Here is a 23,825-nt window from a genome sequence, read left to right as displayed (position 1 = left end):
GCTTTCCCAGGCCAAGGCAGAGAGCTGGATCAGAAGTGGAGTAACCAGGTCTCGAACTGGCGCTCGTATGGGATGCCGGTGCTTCAGGCCAGGGCATTAACCCACTGCGCCACAGCACCAGCCCCCTAAAATCACATTTCTACCTTGCTTAAACTTCTTCTGGAATGTAGTGTCATTGCTGTCATTCTCAATTCTCATACCATTGGTTACTAATGAGGTTGAGGATTTTTTTTTTTTTTTTGTCTACCAAGTGCTCTCTGTGGTATATCTTATCAGGGTCACTTTGGGCTTTATCTGCTTTGTTCACGTGGCAGGCAGAATTCTAAGATGATTTCCAAGATTCCCACAACAAGGAGATTTTGCTAGGTATCATCCTCTTCTCTTCATTGAGTGGAAACTATGAACATGATGGAATAATTTCTCTTCCTTTGTTGATACAGTATGATGAAGGTGATGGGATCATCACCCTGGTGATTATTTTTGATTATGTATATTGTTATCATGGAAGATTAGGAGAGAAGTTCCTTTTAGCTTTGAAGGAACAAGCTGCCATGTGGTGAGAGGGCCACATGGCTGTAACGTGAAGGCAACCTCTATGAGCTAAGAGTGATTTCTGGCCAACAGGGAGAAAGAAAGAAGAGACCTCAGTCCTGAACCCAAAAGAAACTGAATTCAGCCTGCAACCAGAAGGCACCTGGAAAAAAGACATCAAGATACACATGAAAATGCAGCTCCCAGATGACTTCTTAATCAGGGAACCCAGATATGCCATGACCTGATTTCTGACTCACAGAACTGCAAGGTAATAATTGGGTGTTTTTTTTAACCGCTATATGTTGTTTATCATGTAGTAATAAAATCTGGTACAATTGTAATCCTCCTAGAATTAGGGAAGTGGTGTTGGTGGTAACAAAAACATTTGTGGAAACATAGGAGGGTGGTGCAGATGCTGGATTAAATAAAGAAATGGAAACAAATAGGTAGGAAGTTCTCAGGTCCAATTCCCAGCTCTTTCACTGGATCATGGCTACCTGCTTTCCCTCATAGCTAGATTATCACCACTTTATCCCCTGATTTTCATTTGGGAGAAATCCATCTGACAGTGACCATTTCTTAGTTTAAATAATTTAAATATGTGCTTGGACTTCAGTTACTCTCCCTGTGTTGCTGGGCCCTGCTTCTCAGGTAGGAATGACATTTGAAGGCTTCATTTTTAAATACAATGCAGCATTGTTATGTGATTTTTATTTATTTGCCTGTTGAGTTGAATAGTCTTCTCTGCTGAACATTTTGTATGTGTTTGGTTTTTCACATCTCCATCAATATGATGTTGCCGGAAGTAAATGAAAACCTAGTCCTGTCTTTTGACTTCAGTATTATAATCGCTAGAGACATCTACTAATACATCTCCTTACCACTAGAGATCAGAGGAACTTATTATGATTATTTAGGACTTACTTTGCTATGCTAGTCACAATGCAGGCTATAAAAATGAGTAAAACCTGATATCTTCCAGGCATAGTAACTAGTAATGAGCAGAAGAGTGACTGCATTGATTCCTTCCTTGATTTTACTAAGCATCAGCTTGTGCTCTTGCACATCACCTGACTTCTCTGGGCTTTAGTTTCCTGTATAGAGTAAGGAGGATGTAGGGGATTTCAAAATGTCATAAATGTAACAGTGATGGATCAAGTTGGAAGGACATCAGCAATAGACCTGGAATCAAAACTGTAATATTTGGCTTCATGAAAAATCAGAATTTTTATTCCTATAATATTTTTAAAAATTAAAATGTGATGTTGGAGAATATGCTGGGAAACAGTATCTCTCAAATCAATGGGTGGGTGGGCAATTTGATAACGTCTGTCAAAATTTTAACTGTGTATACCCATTGACTGAGCAATTCTTCCAGACTTCATTCTATAAAAATACTCTAATGACTCCTCAAATACTTATTTATAAGGACATGTTGCAGTGTTGGTTTATAATAGTTCCCAAACTAGAAGCAGCTTTAATGTTCATCAGTAGAAAATTAGTTCAATATAATAAACTTATATACTTGAATATCATTATTAAATATAGTATATCTGTATATATATTGAAATGGAAATGGATCTATGCTATATGATTATTGAAAAAACAAGTTATAGATCTATGATTACATTTATATTAACAAATTATATATGTGTATATTTAGGGCCATGACTATATTTGTACATGGCTGCTTCATAAAGTTAGTAGAAAATGGAATTTAAATATTTTATTTTGGAAAGAAATTTTTAATGTCTAGTTATTTCTTTGAAAGGCAAAGTTAGAAGGAGAGACAGATCTTCCATCCTCTGGTTCACTCTCCAAAAGGCTGTAACAGCCAGGGATGGGCCATTCCAAAGCGAGGAGCCTGGAAGTCCGTTCTGGTCTCCCACATGGGTGGCAGGAAACCAAAACCTTGAACCTTCTGCTACTGCTTTTCTGGAAGAAGTAGCAGGGAGCTGGATCGGAGTGGCACAGTACAGCTGAGACTCCAACCGGCACCCATATTGGTTGCTGGTGTTGCAGGCAGCGCTGAATCCTCTGTGCCACACTGGCAGCCCCTTGTTTTGGAGAAATCTTGAAATCCATATAGTTTTCAAAAAGTTCCTGGGGAAAAAAAACTATATAATAAAAAAGCTGTTCCTGGGGCTGGTGCTGTGGCACAGTGGGTTAAAGCTCTGGCCTGAAGTGGCGGATTCCCATATGGGCGCCGGTTCTATTCCCAGCTGCTCCTCTTCCTATCCAGCTCTCTGCTATGGCCTGGGAAAACAGTAGAAGATGGCCCAAGTCCTTGGGCCCCTCACCCACATGGGAGATCCAGAGGAAGCCCGTAGCTCCTGGCTTCAGATCAGCGCAGCTCTGGCCATTGTGGCCTTCTGGGGAGTGAAACAGCAGATGGAAGACCTTTCTCACTGTCTCTACCTCTCTGTGTAACTCTTGCAAATAAATAAAAATAAATCTTTAAAAAAACTGTACCTGAATTTCAATTTTTTTACACAAAAGTAAGCTTATCTTTTAATTCCACTTTCCATGAATTTTTGAAACATTCTTGTGCATATATAGACTTATATACAATTGAGTAGATGTTTATATATCTAGAAGAATATGTACATAATTGTTAATAATTTTCACCTTTAATGAGTAATATAGAGTGAGGAAGGCATACATTCATTTTTGTAACTATTCTTTTTTTATTTTTTTAACTTTTATTTAATAAATATAAATTTCCAAAGTACAGCTTTTGGATTACAGTGGTTTTTTTTCCCCCATAACTTCCCTCCCACCCACAACCCTCCCCTCTCCCGCTCCCTCTCCCCTTCCATTCACATCAAGATTCATTTTCAATTCTCTTTATATACAGAAGATCAATTTAGTATATATTAAGTAAAGATTTCAACAGTTTGCACCCACACAGAAACACAAAGTGTAAAGTACTGTTTGAGTTCTTTTTGAGAAATGTACTACAAAAACTCTTTGGGCAATTTAATAATATACACAAAAAGTATTAAAAGGGAATTATGCACTTGGCCATAGGTGATTTCAGTCTTGAAGTTAAATCTTTGACACCAGCATCAATGAAAGGAGAGCTCTGAGTAAGAGGTAGGATACTATAGGCACCTGCACCATCCTTAAGACCGCCATCAAGAGGCCAGTTAAAAAGAAGCATGAAATGTGCTCAGAGGAATGTGACTGCATAGGAAAAAAGATTCAACATGATCTGTTAGGGAATGGGAAAAATATGTCCACATTGGACTGTTCCTAAGGCCAGGGGGAAATGGCTGAGGACAAAGGTTTCCTTGGGGGTTTTAATGCTTTATTGAACTCAAATATAAGGATAGTTATTACCTTTTATTATTACAAGTGACCTTTATCTCACTTCTGCCCCAGGAAGCAAAGTTTACTGCAGAGACCAGTAAATTCCAGATCCTGAATCAGAAATTATCCTCAAGGTTATTCATGAAATGTATAGAGTTGTGTGGAGTATGTTTGTGGGAAAGTAAGTGGAAGTGTGGAAGTGTTTGTGTGTCTACACTGTTAAGTGAGAGGTCTGGAACCAGTTTATATTGATTCGCAGTTGTTTATATTTATTGGAAAAAAGACATGCCTCAGGGTCAGAAAACCTTGTGGACTTGTATTCCTTTGTTGTTAGCTGTTGGTTCTGTGGACTCAGGAAACTTACAGAAGACTGAATCACAGTACAATCATTATGAATTGGACTTTCAATAATACCCATTTCACGGGGTTATTAATAAAATTATGCCTGACACGTAGTAAGTGCTTACAGAATGGTAACTACAATTAATCTTTGGATGGTCACCACATAACAGGGACTGCAGAAACACTGCATTACTTGATTTAATCCTCTCAAAAACCTTTAAAACCGACATTAAATTTGACACTATATAGATGAGGAAACTGAGGCTTATTAAATTTACATTTGCCCCAAAGTAGTAGTAACTTGTCAAATTCAGAGCCAAGCTCTGGTTCTAAAGTTATTATGCTATACTGTCTGTTTGTTTCTATATTTTCTCTTACTGGAAAGCAGCAGGTTCCAAATTATTTTAACCAGAGGATTAGCAAAGATATATAAGGAACAGAGGCAATAAAGGTGAATTATTCATTCTTAAAAGATGGTAATCTGAGTGGAGTTGTTTAATTAAAATGTAATGAAGTGTAATCTCTGTTCACAGGTGAAAATACAGATGCTATCTTTTGTTATTACTTCTCAATACCTTTTACAGTATATGGAGAATCTTTGATTCCATTTCACTATAATTTGTTTATATATCTTTTAGAATCTGTTTTACTTATATTTCCAGTTTCCTTTAAAATAAGGGACATTGTAGAATATGCAAAATTTTATATCCTTTTTTTTCCTTTGGGAGTGAGAGGAATAGGGTAGATACTTCAAGTATATTTCTTCGCTTTGTGGAAAATGAGTTTTTAAAGTGTGCCAAATACAATAGTTATGACCCAACTATGCTTACATAGAGGGAATTTTTACTTCCCTTAAAAAGTATCTTGAGAAAGGCAAAGGTTCCCTTTTCCCTCTAACTATAAATCCCTCCTCAGAGATATTTGTTCTCACTTAGTACCCCTTTTAGAAAATGACACCACATTTTACTGGTGGAAACAGTAAGAACCATGTTGTCTTCTTGCACATGTCATTCAAATCTACCCATTAGCAGGGCAGGAAGTGGTGTCAGTGAGGAGAGGGTGCTGAAGAGAATCAAGGGCTTTGGGAAGATGAAGAAATGAGATTGTCTTTATTGAGAAAGTTGTGGAGGAACCACAGTTTGTCTTGGAAATGATGTTACCCTTTCCTATATGGTAGGGACATTTGAGTCTTCAGAAGAATGCCATATTTATGAAAAAAAAAAAAAAACCAACAATTTATTCCAAGATTGTATTTTCCCTAGAATATAATCAAATACATTTGGAGAACTACCTCACTGTAGCAGGACATTCAGCTGAGGTTTTCTAGCAATCAGTATTACTTCAATAGCCCATTTCTGTCTCTCAGTTATAGGTCATTTCTGTATTGCTGCTCTACCAGAGGAAATAATGGGTAGTTGCGTGATTGTGTTAATGATGTCACAATGGCTGAATCTGTGAGTGAATTAAAATATCTTATGTAATCCATAAATAAGAATCCAGTGGAAAGTTTTATATGCCAAAAACACAGGTGACATCTGAAGGACTCAACTTGTCTGTTTCAAATATCTTAATTTAATTCATATATTGAACATCTATATTCATAGTAGTTGAGACTTCAAAAATGAATAAAGCATTCATCAGAAGCACAAAGCTAAGTAACAAAGACATTTACTTGGATAATGATTTTCAGAGTCTTATATTAATATTTACATAAACATCAGTGGTACATAAATGACAGAAAAGAAAATCTCGTTAGTGAGGAGTTGAGATTAAAGCAGCAGACAGAACTACCAACAACTGGTGGTCAAGACTCAAGGAGTTGCAGTTTTACCCTACTGGAAACTTTAAAAAGTTATTCCACTACAATTTCATGAATGTAAGCAGAATACACAAAGTTCCTGGGTCAGAAAGAGGTTTATTAATCATGACATGCAGGCAATATGAGCTTCATGTTGGCATTGTTCCCCCTTTTTGCCAAAGTCCCACAGGGAGGTCAAGGAAGACCCAAGGAATATTGTGTGTACAGTGGATTTGTGTCTAGCTGAGGAACTCAAGGCTTAAGAAATCCAAATCTTGGGGCTGGCACCATGGCATAGTATGTTAATCCTCCACCTGTGGTGCTGGTATCCCATATGGGTGCGGGTTCTAGTCACAGCTGCTCCTTTTCCAATCTGGGATGGCAGTAAAAGATGACCCAAGTGCTTGGGCCCCTGCACCCACATGGGAGACTGGGAAGAAGCGCCTGGCTCCTGGCTTTGGATTGGCACAGCTCCGGCTGTTGCAGTCATTTGGGGCGTGAACCATCGGATGGAAGACCTTTCTCTCTGTCTCTTCCTCTCACTGTCTGTAACCCTACCTCTCAAATAAATAAATCTTAAAAAAAAAAAATCCAAATCTTGTATAATAGAATAGAGATAGAGATACTCAACCTCTGTCCGAGGGAGACAATATCTTGGACAATGAATAAATCTGTACTTTGCTCCAGAAGGAGAAATTATCTATATTTTCCAGTGTTCTTAACTCTATAGATATTCTTGAAAAATAGGCTGGGAGCTGCTAGTATGTCTGCTGTAAGATGCATAGCAACATGAGAGATTGATGTCTTTACCACCTTGTCTTCTCATGCATTTTCCAGTATGTGTAGTCACTTTGATTAATCTGACCTACAGGGTATGATACAAAATATCTTTAACTTGTCTCATAAAACACATAACTGAAATGATTAGATTCTAAGTAGTTGGATGAGGATGGCCTTCAAAACTCCTTAACCTGGCCCTCGAGTGCCTCACACCCAAACAGTTAAGAAAATCCTATAAACTCTTAGTCTACCTTAGAAACTCAGATGATTATCTTCATAAAACTCTAAACGGATCTTTCCATTTGGCCAAAGGCATCAATCCAAGCACAAAAGAATATATTAATGATTGCACAGACTCTACCTTGTCTTGAAAGTAAAAATTTTAGAATAATTTTGTCATTCATAGTATTCTTAGCCAGCAAATAGAGGCCTGAATGCCTTTAAAGGCTGAAGTACAGTCATGCTCTGTTTAATGACAGTGCATCTTCTGAGAAATAGGTTGTTAGGTGATTTTGTCATTGTGCAAATGGTATAGAGTAGTTGTGCAAATTTAGATGGCATAAGGCCATCATTCCAGGTGACCTCTTGATGCAGTCACAGGATAAGGTAAACAAGATATATGAAGCTGCTGCTGGTCTAATACAGCATACTGTTTTACAGTAAGTTTTTTTAGATAAGTATACTCTAAAGTAACAATAAATAATGCAGTGTAATGAATACATAAACCAGTAACAATGCCATTTATTATCATTATCAAGTATTGGGACACTATACAGATTTATATGTGATATAATTTTACATGACCAGTTGCATAGTAGGTTTGTTTACAACAGCATCACCACAAACATGTGAGTAATTGTTTTGTTGCCACCTTATGACATCTATTATGATCATAATATTGTGAGGCGATAGGAATTTTTCAGCTCCATTATAACCTTATAGTGCGGCTGCCATGAGTTCAGTCCATTATTGACAGAAATGTCATTATGTAGCACATGGCCTTAAAAATTTCAAAGTCTGTTATGAGTACATCTAAGGTACAAATCACTGTGTTTTCAGGAGAGACATACACATATGTACAATCCCAAGGGCACACATACTCCCCATGGCAAGGAAGTGTGATTTATAATTGTTATACCTGCCCTCTTCCTTAGAAGGACCTATCTCAAACAGGAACACAGTTGACAGTGCCTCCAATATAGTTTCCTGGATGCCGGGTTGACCTTGGGAATCTTAGTTCACTTTGTTTAGTTGTGTCTAGATCTTGTTTGGAAGGGACAGTCAGTTCAACCTATCCAGTCCCAAGGACGAGCAGTCCAACCCATGGAGTGCAACATGTGTCAGTGAAGGTAGTGCTGGCCTACCACATGTAATGACCAAGAGGCAACTATGGAGAAAAAGGTTGTGTAGAACACATCTGGAGGTGGAGACACACATTTTGTCTGGGAGCTATAAGAACTGGGCCAACTCTATATTTTGTTAGGTTTCTCAAAAAGGTTAAGGAGAACTAGTATCAAATTATTGTCAGAACTTGGAAGTTCTGAACTGGAAGAAGAGACAGACCCAGGAGACCTTAATTTAAGGAACTTGGCAGAGTTTTGGATAGCAGCACCATGACATTCACCTTCATAAGGAAGCATCCAGAGGAGGTTCTGAAAGAGATATCATCAGTGCCCATGTGTCTCTGCTTCCCATGCCTAACAGGTCCTAGGCATTTCCTCTACAGGTATTGAGGTGCTTCCTTTCGTTTCACCTTCACAAAGTCAGTTCCACTGCAGAAGCTGTAACTTTTTCCCCACTTAATCTCATACTGAACACTGACTTTTCATGCAAAAGGGTCATATATAAGGATAAGGACATTTTAATAAAAACTAACTAGAATTATTCCCATGAGTTTCTTTGGAAGACAGACTAATGATTCTATAAATATGTTCCTATGCCAATCCCTAGAATTTGTGGATATGGCAAACTAAGGATCTTGAGATGGAGCGATTATGCTCAATTGTGTGGGCAGCCTCAACATACTGATGAGGATCATCATTAGAGACAGGCAAGAGGGTAAAAATCAGAGGGGATTTAATACAATGCTGGGAATATTTGTATATTTGCAGATACTACACTTCTGGCTTTGAAGATGGAGTAAGGGGCCAGTAACCAAAAACTGCAAGTAGCCTCCAGATGCTGAAAAAGTCAGAAATCTAGTTTCCCCTAGAGCTTATAAAGAATTAACCCAACTAATACTTTCATTTTAACCATGTGAAACACAAGTTCAGCCTCCAAGTAGTGAGAAACTATAATTTGGTGCTCTGAAGGGAGGAGAGAACTTCTACTTTGACTATGACCCTGTCGGAATAAGATCGAAGTTGGCGAATTCAAAAGGCTTCCATAGCCTTGGCAACTCATGACTAGAGCCTAGGGAGATTACTGACGCCATAAACAAGAGTGTCAAATTGTTAAGTCAACAACAGGAGTCACTGTGTACTTCTCATGTGGGATCTGTCCTTAATGTGTTGTCCAGTGTGGAGTAATGCTATAACTAGTACTGAAACAGTATTTTACACTTTGAGTTTCTGTGTGGGTGCAAACTGATGAAATCTTTACTTAATATATACTAAATCAATCTTCTGTATATAAAGATAATTGAAAATGAATCCTGATGTGAATGGAATGGGAGAGGGAGCTGAGAATGGGAGGGGTGCGAGTGGGAGGGAAATTATGGGAGGGAAAGCCACTGTAATCCATAAACTGTACTTTGGAAATTTATATTTACTAAATAAAAAAAATGTTGTTAAAAAAATAAAGGTGAGGGCTAAAGAAACAGTTTTCTGTGTTTACAAATTTCAAGCCAAAGTCTCCACAGTGTCGTATCATATTCTTCACCTCTTTGACCATCTCGCACTTTTCTTCCCTTCATTCACTCTGTTCTATCCTTACTGTCCTCCCTAAACCCATCTGGCATATGATCACCTCAACTCTGGTTTACTTTGTGTGGCATTCTCTTCCCCAAGGAAACCACATGTATTCATCCCACTTCCTTCATGTCTGTGTTCAGATGTCAATCTTGTAAGACATTTCCCAGCCACCCTATCTCTAACATGATCCACTGTTCCACTACACAGCACTCCATTACTCCTTTGCTTACTTCATTTTTGTCACAGCACTTTACACTAAAAAATACTTCATTAATATTTTATATTTTTATTTACAAGGGGACTTCAAAAAGTTCATGGAAAATAAAATTAAAAGCATGAGTTTATTGTAGTGCAGAAAAAATTCGGGTGCAGAAATTTTTTCTTGATAGCACATGAAGATATTTATATACATAAACTATGCATAGACAAAATTTTTGTGCCAAAGTAAACTCAGACTTTTAAATATATTTTTCTGTGATTTTTTGAAGTTTCCCCATATTGTCATCTTTTCCCATAGAATATTAGCTGCTTAAGGGGGAGGGGTGTGTGTGTGTGTGTGTGTGTGTGAATGTTATCTACTTAGAATGTCTAACAATGATTGAAAGAATGAATTATACACAAGCTAGCACGTGGAAGGAAGGAATGTCATTCTGGAATTTATAAAGGATGCAGTTGTGCCAGGTAGAACTTTCCAGATGTGGCTAGAGATGAGAAAATAGAATATACAGAAAGAGAAGTTGCTGTTGTAACTAGAAAATAATTATGCACAATGTAAGGAATAAGGTAAAGCCTTCATACTCTGTCTAAAGAAATATGGGGATACAGAAATGCCATTCACCTGTTCTGAATGACTTCATTCTTTTGTATGGATGACATTGAACTTCTCTGAGCAAGCTACTCCATAACTAATGTTTTACCTGCCTCCTTAAGTAGAGCAATGACCTTAGACAGGATATTGTGAAAAGAACGATCAAGGCTGTGCACTTAAACCTGCCGGGCTATAGTGAAAGAGAATCATAGCCATGAGGGCAGACCACAGTGCACTATGGTGTCTGGGCAGTTGCTAAGGATGTCTTTATGGAATATGAAGGGGGAATGTTTGAAGGTGTATTTCACTTGAATCAACCTAGAATTGCACATCCGCTGCACTTTCCATTGTTTGTTAGACTTTTCAAAGGTTATATGGCCAGATGTCAAGCTTTCTGTCACTTACCAGCCAGCACCACGCATCCTTTCCTCAGTGAGGTGATGGAGCTGCTGTTGCTGCTGCTGTTCCACCGATAGGTATTTTGCTAGCCATGGACAGGTTATGTGATGCATTTGTGAGCCCAAGGTGATCACTCCTTCCAGTACTGAATGCAGCCTGCCTAGCAAATATTCTCAAGAAGAAAATGGTGAGCTGCTTAGTAAAAATCATGAAGTTCTGAATTCTCTTTCATCTTAAAGATTAAAAATTAAAGTCAAAAATCCAAATGGTCCTTTAGTTTCATAACATTCCCCTTGATATTTTAAAACACACTATAATTTGCCAAGCTTTTCTACTTTTTTTGCACCTATATGCAGCTCCTTCCCAATTCTTCCATTATTTTCCCCTTTGGGTTCCTAGCCCTTCAGGAGTTCAGAAAGTGGCCAATATTCTTTGGGAATAAAGAGCTACTTTGTCATTTCCACATTCCAAGTGGCAGGCAGACCAAGATTCCCTTTGCAGGCAGCACATATCTGTCTGCTTTGGTACATGGTGGTAGACATTTGAAATATGGTGAATAAAAAGGCTGTAGAAATCAAATTGCACTTGTGAAACAAAACGACAATAAAAACAACTCCCTAATCTTTCAGATGTCATGCAGCTCAGCTATAGTTTTCAAGTTAATGTTCACAGCCTGCTCTGCCTTGATTGCAATTCCTCTTCACTCTGGCCAAATCACAACTTTATTTAGAAATCACTTAATTATAATAATATTACCCTACATCAGCCCCCCTCCACCCCTAAAATACAAAAATGTATGAAAATAATTGCAAAAGACAAGCTATAGTGAAATAAATGGCTCTCTGTCCCTTATGGGTCATGGAATGCAGCTTTTTAGCTTCTTGACAAGATTCACAACTTTTATGAACTTACATATGTATCATTACTATTTTTTTTGACAGGTAGAGTTAGACAGTGAGAGAGAGAGAGACAGAGAGAAAGGTCTTCCCTCTGATGGTTCACCCCCCCAAATGGCCGCTACAGCTGGCGCGCTGTGCAGATCCGAAGCCAGGAGCCAGGTGCCTCCTCCTGGTCTCCCATGCAGGTGCAGGGTCCAAGCACTTGGGCCATCTTCCACTGCACTTCCGGGCCACAGCAGAGAGCTGGCCTGGAAGAGGAGCAACTGGGACAGAATCCGGCACCCCAACCAGTACTAGAACATAGGGTGCCGGCACCGAAGGCGGAGGATTAGCCAAGTGAGCCGCGGCGCCCATTACTATTAACTACTCTCATTTTAAAAAACAGGAAGAACTCATTTTCTCACGTGATACAATATTATCACCATCCAAATGATTAGAGTGTTGAGAAAATGGATTCTTTGTAGTTCTCTGTCATGAGGGCTGCATGCATAATATTAAAGTCAGATGTGTTCTGCTTTGAATCCCAGCTCTGCAATTCAGGGCCTTAATGTGACCTTCAAACAGTTGCTTAACTTTTAAAATCTTACATTATATATAAAGTGGAAATAAATGAAATAAGCATGTACAGTACCAGAGGAACTATTGGTTGACTACCAAATCCCATTCTCTCTTTCCTCTTAGACCTCATTGTCTATCCTTCCTTGTGGTGAGGTGGGGCCATGTGACTAAATTCTTGCCAATGGAATGTGAACAGAAGTAATATGTTCCATTTGGCTGTGGCTTTAAGCCCGTATACATGCTGCTTCCAGGTTCCTTGTCGTCTTCTTCCAGGTGAAATCAGCACCTTGGGATTCCTTTGTGTTTCATCTGTGCAGATGGCAATGTCATATACATTAGAGTCCTCAATCTCTTGTTGGTTTCTTGGAGCACAACCCTGTTACTCACCCTGAACATTCACAGGAAAAATTAACTTCATCCTAATTCTTTTGCATTTTTGAATATCCGTGCTAGAATACTATACCCATACTGTAACTAAGAGTCTAGCGTGAGACTCAGCCAGTCACAGGTATATAAAATCCATATGTATTATATATATATTAATTCCCTCATCAGACTATTCTCTCTTTGAGGAAAGTACTTATGCTCTACTGTTCTTTCATCCTCCACAGTGTTTAGCACAGGGTCTTGTACATAAACAAGTTGAAACAATTCTTTATTGAATACATACATTTCTTAAAATTAAATCATAGTTCATAATATTCAGAGTTGGAAGTCCTAGTTATATTCCTTTCTTTCTGTTTCATTTCTGATCTTTGTGGTTTCCCTTCCTCAACTACAGGCTGCTTGGAGGTTAGAATTAATAATTTTTTTATGATTCAGTTTTTATCATCGTAAGGGTGTGCTTGCTGCAAGGATGTGCCATGATCTGGCATGATAATTTCTTCTTTAAAATCCAGTAAGCCTTTAAGGAAGCAGGAATTTCTTCCTCTAAATGAATTGCTTGTATTATGGGTAACAATGACAGTCGTTTTCTGGATAAATTAAGCAGATAGGAAAAATGCTCAGAAAAGTTGTTGTAAATTTAAAAATAATCACTCATAATTTAGAGTTCATCTTTCTTGAGCATTATTTCATGAGATAGGTTTAGGTCATTATTAAGAATGTGCTTCTTTGTGCATTAGCAACTAGATAAAAAGGGACGGTGGTTTATGACTGCTATATACTTGATGAGATATTAAAATTTCAACGCTGCAGCCAGAGCTCAAGGGGAAGAAATACGTGAGGGAAACATATCTTTTCTAGGTGTTTCTATGAACTGGTTTCTGGTCTGGGTTATAAATTGGTATGAAGCCATTACCATTTTTACAACTACTTTATGTGCCTTTATAGGCTTCAGATATAATTAACACAGATGATCTTAGGGAGATGGTAGTTAATTGATTTTTAAACTTCAAATCACATAAGCCATGGGTAACCCTATAGTGGGGAACTAGATGAAGATGTTGTCTCCCTGGCTATTTTGTCTTAAAGTTTATTTTAGTAGCCAGCTGTGTTTCAGTTCTAGCTCTGCAAACTTTTTATGTATGTCTTAGTAAAGTCACACATTCTTTTTGAATCTTAGCTTTCTAAAACTTTGAAATTTGTATGATAGTAATAACTACCTCCTAGCATTATTATGCAGGTTAAATGAGATAATATGTGTAAACCTTGTAACATCAAAATGTGGTTCTTAAGCTAGACTCAGTATCACCTGGGAACTTGTTAGAGATGCAAGTCTTATTTGTAAATTCTTCAGAAATACTCAGTAAGAAACTGGGGATGGAGCTCAGCAATCTGTGCTCTAATGATCTCTCCAGGAAGTTTTGATCCCTTCTAAACTTTAAGGACATGTGGCTTTTGCAAATGGTTTAGCATTTCTGGATTTTTATCTTCTAATATATAATCATTTCTATGATCAATGTACATGTTCAGAAACTGCTCCTCTTTTGAAAAGAGCATCTTAATTTCTCATTTTTTTTTTGACAGGCAGAGTGGACAGTGAGAGAGAGAGAGAAAGGTCTTCCTTTTCCGTTTGTTCACCCCCCAATGGCCGCTGCGGCCGGCACGCTGTACCAATCTGAAACCAGGAGCCAGGTGCCTCTCCTGGTCTCCCATGTGGGTACAGGGCCCAAGCACTTGAGCCATCCTCCACTGCCTTCCCGGGCCACAGAAGAGAGCTGGCCTAGAAGGGGAGCAACCAGGACAGAATCTGGCACCCTGACCGGGACTAGAACCCGGTGTGCTGGCGCTGCAGGCAGAGATTAGCCTATTGAGCTGTGGCACCGGCCCTTAGTTTCTCATTTTGAAAACCACCTCTTCTCTATTCTCAGTTGCATGGCGGGGGAGGGGGAGGCAGGTGCTATTCGTATCTTTAGAGAAGGATCTGGAGTTAAGCCAACCAGTATATCCCATCTACCAGCCCACAACTTGAGATGTGAACCTGTGATAATATTCTGAGTAATGAAAATTGTGTCTAGGAGTTAACACCTAAAAGAAAACCTATAGAAGTGAAACTGGCACTTTGAAATGTGATGACTTTGAACAGCCCTTGTCTCGACTGCTGAGGAACAGTTTCTATTTTTTTTTAAATAGTATTTGTTGAACTCTTTACCTAGTATAGAGTTAATATTATGTGTATAATGTGTATAAAGTTAATTGAAAATAAATCTTAGTAAGAAATAAGAATGTGAATAGGTGAGGGAGGAGAAAGAAGGGTAAGAGTGTAGGGTGGGGGAGGTAGGATGGGAAGAATCACTATGTTTCTAAAGTTGTATTTATGAAATGCATGAGATTTATATACCTTAAATAAAAGGTTTCTGGGTGGAAAGAGGAAACATATGTGGCTTGTGATTTCAGCAAGAGCTAAGTAATAAGCCCTTTCTAACTAGAGGGCAAGAAATGAATCTTGAAATAAGGGGCCAAGTCTTAGGTCTTCCAAAATCATCCTTCAGCATGGAAGCATTTCAGAATCTTCAGGCATATAGGTACCTCAATCTAATGGCCAATTGCATAAAGAGATTTTTAAAAAAATGCATCTCAGATAATATCTGCACAAGACAAATTATTAACAAAGTTTTTCATTAAAAACCTGAAATTATTCTTTTCTGTTGACTGTTAAATACAGTTCACTAAATGGATATTTGCAATCGTTAAATAAATATTTGGATATGAACTGTGTGCAAGACACTGCGTTTGCTACAATAAAACATGTTGAACAAAAAAATGAAAGTTTTATTTTACAAACTTCTCAAGTTTTGAAATGTATAACTCATCTACTTTTCAATACTTTTCTAAGAGATATTTAGTCTAGTTATCTTAGAATACTACAAAATGGTTACATTTTTGTTTATTCAACTGTTTTCACACTTAGGGCAAGCCAATTCAACTGTACTTAAGTTATTTTTAATGTTAAAATAAATATTTCTCAAAAAATGAGATGAAAACTCTTCACCTTTGAAATTGTTAAAAGGAACATGTATATGTGGAGTAATTCAAGAGTATAGGCTCTTACAACAGAACCCAGAGAACTTAGGAGTCAAAAACAGTAAACAAAACAGATGAACACTAAACAAATCCTGATGACATTAACTGTATCCTTTGACTAAATCATGTGGTAATTAATGTTCTATGGAATTTATAGATAAGAAAAAAATTTCACTTTTTTCTATCTCTCCCCACACATTTTTTGTTAACAAAATTATTTTCTGTTATTGAAGATGAAGTTTGATCAATGGCTTCATGAAATTTTTATAATTAGTAAAATGAAATAGTATATATAAAAACACTGTGTTTGAGACATCTGAGAAGCACACACTAGGCACATTACTGTAAATGGTGTTTAGGGAAATGGGTAAGGATTCAAGGGAAGGGTGATCCATCAGACTTGGACTATAGCTAAGTTCTACATCACACTACTTGTTGAAGGGGAAAGGGAAGGAAGGAAGGAAGATTGTAGAGAGGTGTTTAAGGCTGTAACAGAGTTCTAAGAAAGTCCTTTAATTAAAGTCGCCTACCTGAGGAGCCCCCATCCCCCACTAGTGGGCACCCCTTAGTATCTAGTCATGATCAGTCATTGGCTAGAGGTGCCCCCATGGAAGGCAGTGATGGACTTCAGAGCACAGCAGTTGAGTCCTAGATCAATCATGTTCCTCATAGAGATCTGGGAGACACGTTTTCATGACCATGACAGATGCCCAGAGCAGCATCTGGAATTAGTATGGTTTGATAAGCACTGATGTCACGTCCACCTAGCCTATTCTTTTGAAAGAAGAAAAATACATATTCAAAAACTTTGTATGCTCCTTCTCTTCATTGTTCCAATTATGAGTGCATCATGGGTATCTTTCATCAGTCACATATCTTAAGTAGTGCAGACTAATAAAGAAACAAACCACTGGCCTAGCAGGGAGCAATTCCACAGAAACACAGTGTAAAGTACTGTTTGAGTACTAGTTATAGCATTAATTCACATTGTACAACACATTAAGGACAGAGGTCCTACATGGGGAGTAAGTGCACAGTGACTCCTGTTGTTGACTTAACAATTGACACTCTTGTTTATGGCGTCAGTAATCTCCCTAGACTCTAGTCATGAGTTGCCAAGGCCTTGGAAGCCTCTTTAGTTCACCAACTCTGATCCTATTTAGACAAGGTCATAGTCGAAGTGGAAGTTCTCTCCTCCCTTCAGAGAAAGGTACCTCCTTCTTTGATGACCTGTTCTTTCCACTGGGATCTCACTCACAGAGATCTTTCATTTAGGTTTTTTTTTGTTTGTTTGTTTGTTTTTTGCCAGAGTATCTTGGCTCTCCATGCCTAAAATACTCTCATGGGCTCTTCAGCCAGATCCGAATGCCCTAAGGGCTGATTCTGAGGCTAGAGTACTGTTTAGGACATCTGCCAATGAAATTCTTAAAAATTTAAAAATTGCATGTCATCTAATTAGCACTGATACCTTACACTTCAGAGAGTGAATAAAAAGAATGACAGAAAATGACCTGGATGGATCTTGCTGAATGTGGAATTCCAATAATTTGTAACTATATTTCTAACCCATAAAAGTCATTCAACTTGATGCACAACTATTTACTCCAGATTCTGGGAAGATAAATTGGGGTTAAAGTGTGTGGAAATTGTATTACTTCAGAATAAGAGAGAATATGAGTGGTCTATGCTCTCAGTTAACCTACACCAATTTTAGTTCAAGTATAATATTGGCAAAATCAGTATGCCTGGCAGTTATGCATTAATGACAGCACCTGAGTGGCATTTGCAATAAATGATTAGCTGCATAGCTTGCTCCCTGCTAGGCCAGTGGTTTATGTTTCTTTATTAGTCTGCACTACTAAGATATGTACTCTATACTTTGTGTGTCTGTGTGGGTGCAAACTGATGAAATCTTTACTTAGTATATACTAAATTGATCTTCTGTCTATAAAGATAATTGAAAATGAATCTTGATGTGAATGGAATGGGAGAGGAAGTGGGAGATGGGAGGGTTGAGGGTGGGAAGGAAGTTATGGGAGGGAAAAAGCCACTGTAATCCAAAAGCTGTACTTTGGAAATTTATATCTATTAAATAAAAGTTTAAAAAATTTCATTCAAATAAAATTTCAGCAAAATTTCTAAGGTTACTTAAAGAAAGGATAAAAATGTGAATTGTTAAATTGCTATTTTTTGGACAAAGCGTTATAGATGACATTCATTGACTATTGGGGGAAAATGACAGACCAGTGAGACTATGAATTATTCATAGGGGACATCAGCTACAAATGTACCGCTAAAGGTTTCAAAAAGCATTTAATTCCCAGGATAGTGCACCACAAGGTAGGCATAATATAATTCCTTTAACTTCCGGGGTAGAGCTGCCTCCAGCATCACTCCCTGCAATGTTAAGAGGCTTCCCCACCACACATCTTCAGTTTTTTAAAAATTTATTTATTTATTTGAAAAGCAGAATTACAGAGAGTTAGAGGCAGAGCCAGTCTTCCACCTGCTGATCATGGCCTAAATGACCACAATGGCCACGGCTGGGCCAGACCGAAGCCAGGAACAAGGAGCTTCTTCCAAGTATCTCACGTGGATCAGGAGCCCAAGGACTTGGGGCATCCTCTACTGCTTTCCCAGGCACATTAGCAGGGAGCTAGATTGGAAGTGGAGCAGCCAGGACTGAACTGGCACCCAGATGGGATGCTGGCACTATAGGTGGCTTTACTCCCTATGCACAGCACCAGCCCCACATCTTCAGTTTTTAGTTCTCTGTGATCCCTTGTTTTGAAACTCTGCGTTAAAACTTCTCTATTGTAGCAGGTTGGAATTGAGGTGATCCAATTACCTTTCCTTTACTCTCTTTATAGCTTCCTTATTCATTTTTTAAGAGTTTCTAAAAAACTCCTTCAGTGTCACTTTGCCATTCCTCAGATTCAATATTATGTAATAAATGACCAAACTTTGTGGCAGATGCTAAGAGCTCCTGCATAGGCGCTGTGGCAAGCTACAACTTGGACTAAAATAAGGAGAGTAACATACAAATACAGGCCTGGGGGAGAGGGTTACTCTGGGCCAAGATACTGGCAGGTGTATTTCAAAATTCATAGACTGAAACTGGATTCCAGCATGAGATTTACTTGGCTGAGTATTCAGAGAAGCAAGTCAAATTTGCGCCCGTTGACTTCTGGAAATCTAAGAAGTAACACCAAGAACATAGGTACTGGCACAAAGTGGAATAGGGTTTTTAGAGCCAAGAGTATAGAGGACACAGGGTTTAGAGAGGAAAGCAGGTGAGGTACAGGCAGGCAGGATCGAAGGGGTTGAAGTGATTGACTTATGCTATCTCCAGTTCATTCATTAATAACTGCGGGACAGTGAGGATTTGAGTAGCCTTAAAGGAGCAGAGCCAGTTTGATGTACAGAAGAGATGCTGTCTCAATTTTTGTTGAACCTTTAAGTCTAAATGACATGAGAATGAATTCAAAAATTCAAATTAATTTGTTATTTCTAAAGGATTTAATCTGAGGTAAGTGGAGCAAGATTTAATTTTTCAATTTCTGGGCATATGCAGTTCTTATTTTTAAGCATAAAATTTATCTATCAAAGATAATCATGCAAAATTACTGGAGAAATTTCCTGAAGCCAAACCTACTCTGAATCTAGCAGGGATGCTACCTTTGACACTGTTTAGGTGGAATAGTACAGAGGATAAGAGCATGGAGTCTGGAACTAACGTACCCCACTTTGAGCATTGGTTTTACTAACTACTAATTGTATATAAACTTTGAGCAAGTTTTCTAATCCCTTTATGTCCCAATTTCCATATCTGAAATGTGAGAATAATTGGAATATAAAAGTTATAGCTTCACTATGAGAATTTAATGAATGAATATATATAAACATTTCTTAGAACAGAGACTAGCACATGAAAGGTATTCATTTTTTGAATAGAACATTCAAGGTCTAAGCCTATGATTTTCAAACATTTCATAGTTAATTCTTTCTCAAGTTTTAAAATTTCAAGGGAAACTCAATTTGGCTACTCTTCAGTTGATACAGGAGATGATGCATCCAAAGGCCAGTCCACTCATCCCTTACTTTCATTATTTTCCTAGAATTGTATCTGTGAACTACATTGAATATGTTCTCTTTGTATTAATCTTACGTTAACATAAAAAGTATTTGAAAAAAACTCAAAACATAAAACAATAGATTTATTAATTTATATTTCAGGTAAAAAAGACTTTGTGGGGTACAAATGTCATGAAGAACACAATTTGAAAACTACTTTAACAGATTTATTCAAATCCTACTTTCTAGAGGAGAGTTAGTTTTGTGCTGGATGCAAGGGATTCCTCCGTAAAAAAATTTCTGGGGTTTCCTACTGTATAATAAATTAAATAACAGGTGAGTGCTTTTTGTAGGCCAGCCATAGATATGGACACTATGAAGGTGTGTTGTGTATTGTCTGAGTACTTATTGATTCCAGAAATGGGACCTATGATGCCTAGAATCATCTGGCCGGATATTTGGGGATGGGCCCAGGGCAGAATGGACTCATGACAACATGGCTATGCCATCACTCATGTTGTCAGCTCCCTTGATCCTGCTTGGATTATGAATAATCTGCTGCATAGAATTGCTTCAAAAATAAAATGAAGTATTTTTTGTGAAAAGTTGGTTAAAAAAAGAATAATCTTGACTTTGAGGTGAATGCAGGCTCACACATATGCACATATTGTGGCTTATGGGACTGGCATGTGGTTGGTATATTCATGCTTAGATCATAGATATTACCTAATTGATTCAAGGAAAAAATATTTATTGAGAGCCTCCTATGAGCCTGTCAATGCACTGAATGCAAAGACGTGAACCTAACAGACAAATTACTGTCCCATAAAGCTCTTTCTGATGTCATTGCAGCACATCTGTGTCTTTAGAACCTTGGGTTAATCGGTTCTGGACTTAAGGGCATTTTCTTCAGATGTGTTTTATACATTATAGACTAAATAGAATCATAGACCTGTTAGACAAAATTAATCAGCAAATATTTGATTAAAATCTTTTATTTTACAACTAGAAAAATAAAGGCCAATTTCACACCAAACTACAAAACTCCAGTTCTGTGTTCAGCATTGGGTCACCTCATGATCATCATCGCCCTTTATCCCCCACTCATTCCCTTCCCCCCACCAACAGTTCTACCATTCATCCTTACTGTCTTTCATCCATGGCCTCAGGGTTGGATTCACAATTCCAGAGACATTTCTTCTACTGGATGACTGGATGTGGAAAGGTTATCAAAACTTGGGTTCTATCTAACATTTCAGTCTTCCAACTTTTCACTGTCCACTTTTCACTGTCTCAAATTTTTACATGTGAACTTGTCATGTGGCCGTTGATTATGCCTTTAAGCCAGGCTTTCTTCCCAGCCGTCTTCAGCTCTGCTTCAAAACCATTGCAACATCTCTGGAAAGTCCAGTGCCTGGCACATACTTCTAGCAGCCCATCTGCTATCTTTTGGCTGATATAGTTCTTCCCATAGTGGTTGTTGATTCATTTCTTCCATGAACACATACGTATCTAATGCTTACTTTGAATACAAAGTTCACATTTTATACAATTAGTGCTGTGTCAATGAAATATCAAAGTATCAATATTAGATTAAATGCCAAGCACTAAGTTGGACATTGAGAATGCAAAGATCAAGAAGAACACTTTGCTTTCAAAGAATCCACAATGTAACAGGAAGAGATGCATGCATCTGTATTTACAGTATAATGTAGTAAATTCCAAAGAGGCTACAGAAGCACACAGAAAGGATGAATTAATTAAACCAGTGGGGAAATACTCATTGGGGAGGAGTCACAGGATGTGGGCCCTGGGGACCAATGATGATTTTGCCAGATAGAAGAAGCAGGAATAGGGTGATGTTTCATTTATAGAATAGCATTTATGATCATATATGTGTGAAAAACAGTATGGCATATTTGGGAAGCTTCAAATTGCTTTTAATTTTTTTAGTATGGCATCTTTGAACCCTGGAGTTGCAAGACTTAAGTCTGTAGAAAAGACCTATTGGAGTTTAGCAAAGAATTTGACTTTATTGTGCACAACAGGGAAACACTGAAGGAATTTAAGCCACTGAATGATGTGATTAGATCTGGAAATAGTGGAGAGAAATGATGAGTGTGGAGCAATAGGAGGCTTGGAGATCTGCTGGAAGGCTCTTGGGTTGAAGTGAAAGGGATGTTAGGACAAGACAGAGTTTGCTAATTGATTACCCACAAAGCAAAGAGAATCCAGAGTTGTGGTTTTTGTTACTTGCAGTGTCAGCTCATAGACTGTTTTAAAATTTCAAGGTAATTACAGCATGATCAGATTTATCATACAAATCTAGATTGCCATTTTTTGAACAATTAGAAGAAAACATGCAAGCAGTAGGCTAGAGTTAGTAACATGTTCTTTTTGTAAGAGGCATGCATTCCCTTCCTCACCATGGTCCACAGCTCTCCCTCTTATGTTTGCAACACTGAAGCATGGTGTCAATAGTCATGTATTGTTTTACATTTTTGTCACTTCAGGGCATTTCCACAAAAGGAACCTCTCCTGAACTTATAGCCAGTGGCTTTTCTCATGGTAATTCACTTTTTTTTTGGATTGGGGCATGAATTTCCCTATTAAAAAAACATAGCATTTTCTTGGTATCCATTTTATAGTTATTTTTGAGTTCATTTTCTCAAACATAATTTGACTACTTTACTGAAGTAGTTTTGTGCTGGATGCAAGAGATTCCTCCATAAAAATATTTACTGGGGTTTCCCACTGTATAATAAATTAAATAACAGGTGAGTGCTTTTTGTAGGCCAGCCGTAGATGTGGACACTATGAAGGATAGAAAACATATAAGACTTATTACTCTTGCAGAAATTAACAATCTAATTAGAAGGCATTTCCAATTCACTAGTTGAAGCTACCTTTTAGTTGAAGTCCTGTCACTCTGGACTCTTGATTAATACCTTCTAGCCAGTAGAGTACCATTTAATGCATTGAAGCAGCTACCTTCTCAGTGACACTGAGATGTCTGGAAGTTTCTATAGGTCTCAAAGGGGTGAGAGCTGCAAGTGGATCAGAATTTGATCAGGGTTAGTGTAATCACCTGTACCCTGACTGTTTGCTGCAAAATTTCAGGGTGTTGTAAATGGGTGAGGGCAGGTTTCATGGAGCTTGTGATAAGTTTGAACAGTGAATAGTTTGTTCCTGTGAGCAAGTTCAATGTTCTACATTATGATTTTAGAAAATAATATACCATAGTTGTTAGTGCCTTGTTTTTCTTAATGATCTATAAATTTATACGTCTTCTGGGACTACAAATATCCTTACCAGCAATAAGGATAAATGATAGCAATAAATATATTATACAGTGACCTAATAGGAAAGAGACAATCTCTTAAAATGTCACAGGGTAGCATTTAATTTACATTTAAAAGGCAGTTGCTCTGAGTAATTATAACTTAATTAAATATTGATTATTCTAAGAGCTCTATTGTGATTTAGTATCTTTGTAGTGTAGAGTAAATCTGGCGTGATTTGAAGTAAACTCAAAATGACATTAGTAACTACTATATAATTACATTTTATGGTTATTAAATGTGACTTAACAAGCTAAGTATTTATAGTGAACAAGTCAAATATGGTAAGACATTAACATTGGCTTCTTGGTACCCACTCTTATCATGTCTATTTTCCCAAGTAACTCAAATGCTTAAACTTTGTTATATATATTTATTTCTAAATATCAGTTTACTCTCAGTTCTCTCGGAGGAACACTGAATATTTAGAAGGATAATTCCATGTATCCTTGGACATCTTTTGTAGTGTTTCTATTGATTTTCTCTCTCTTTTCTTCCCCTCCAAAGAAACCTTTTATTTAATGAATATAGATTTCATGTGTACAACTTTAGGAATATAGTGATTCTTCCCACCTTGCCTCCCACTCTCCCACCACTTCTCCT

General features: G+C 37.8%; 1 long non-coding RNA gene across 1 annotated transcript in view; it reads left to right on the top strand.

Moving 5' to 3' along the window:
* The window catches only part of LOC133771885 (uncharacterized), a 423,974-nt gene that overhangs the window by 27,712 nt on the left and 372,437 nt on the right, over positions 1–23,825 (top strand). The window contains exon 2 of the long non-coding RNA XR_009867647.1: positions 625–802. This is a non-coding gene — a long non-coding RNA (uncharacterized LOC133771885). The remainder of the gene's footprint in view (positions 1–624; positions 803–23,825) is intronic.

Source organism: Lepus europaeus, chromosome 12 (assembly GCF_033115175.1).
Source record: "Lepus europaeus isolate LE1 chromosome 12, mLepTim1.pri, whole genome shotgun sequence".
In the NCBI taxonomy this organism is placed as follows: Eukaryota; Metazoa; Chordata; class Mammalia; order Lagomorpha; family Leporidae; genus Lepus; species Lepus europaeus.
Note: the sequence above shows the minus strand (reverse complement) of the source record. Positions and strands in the feature narration are given on the sequence as shown.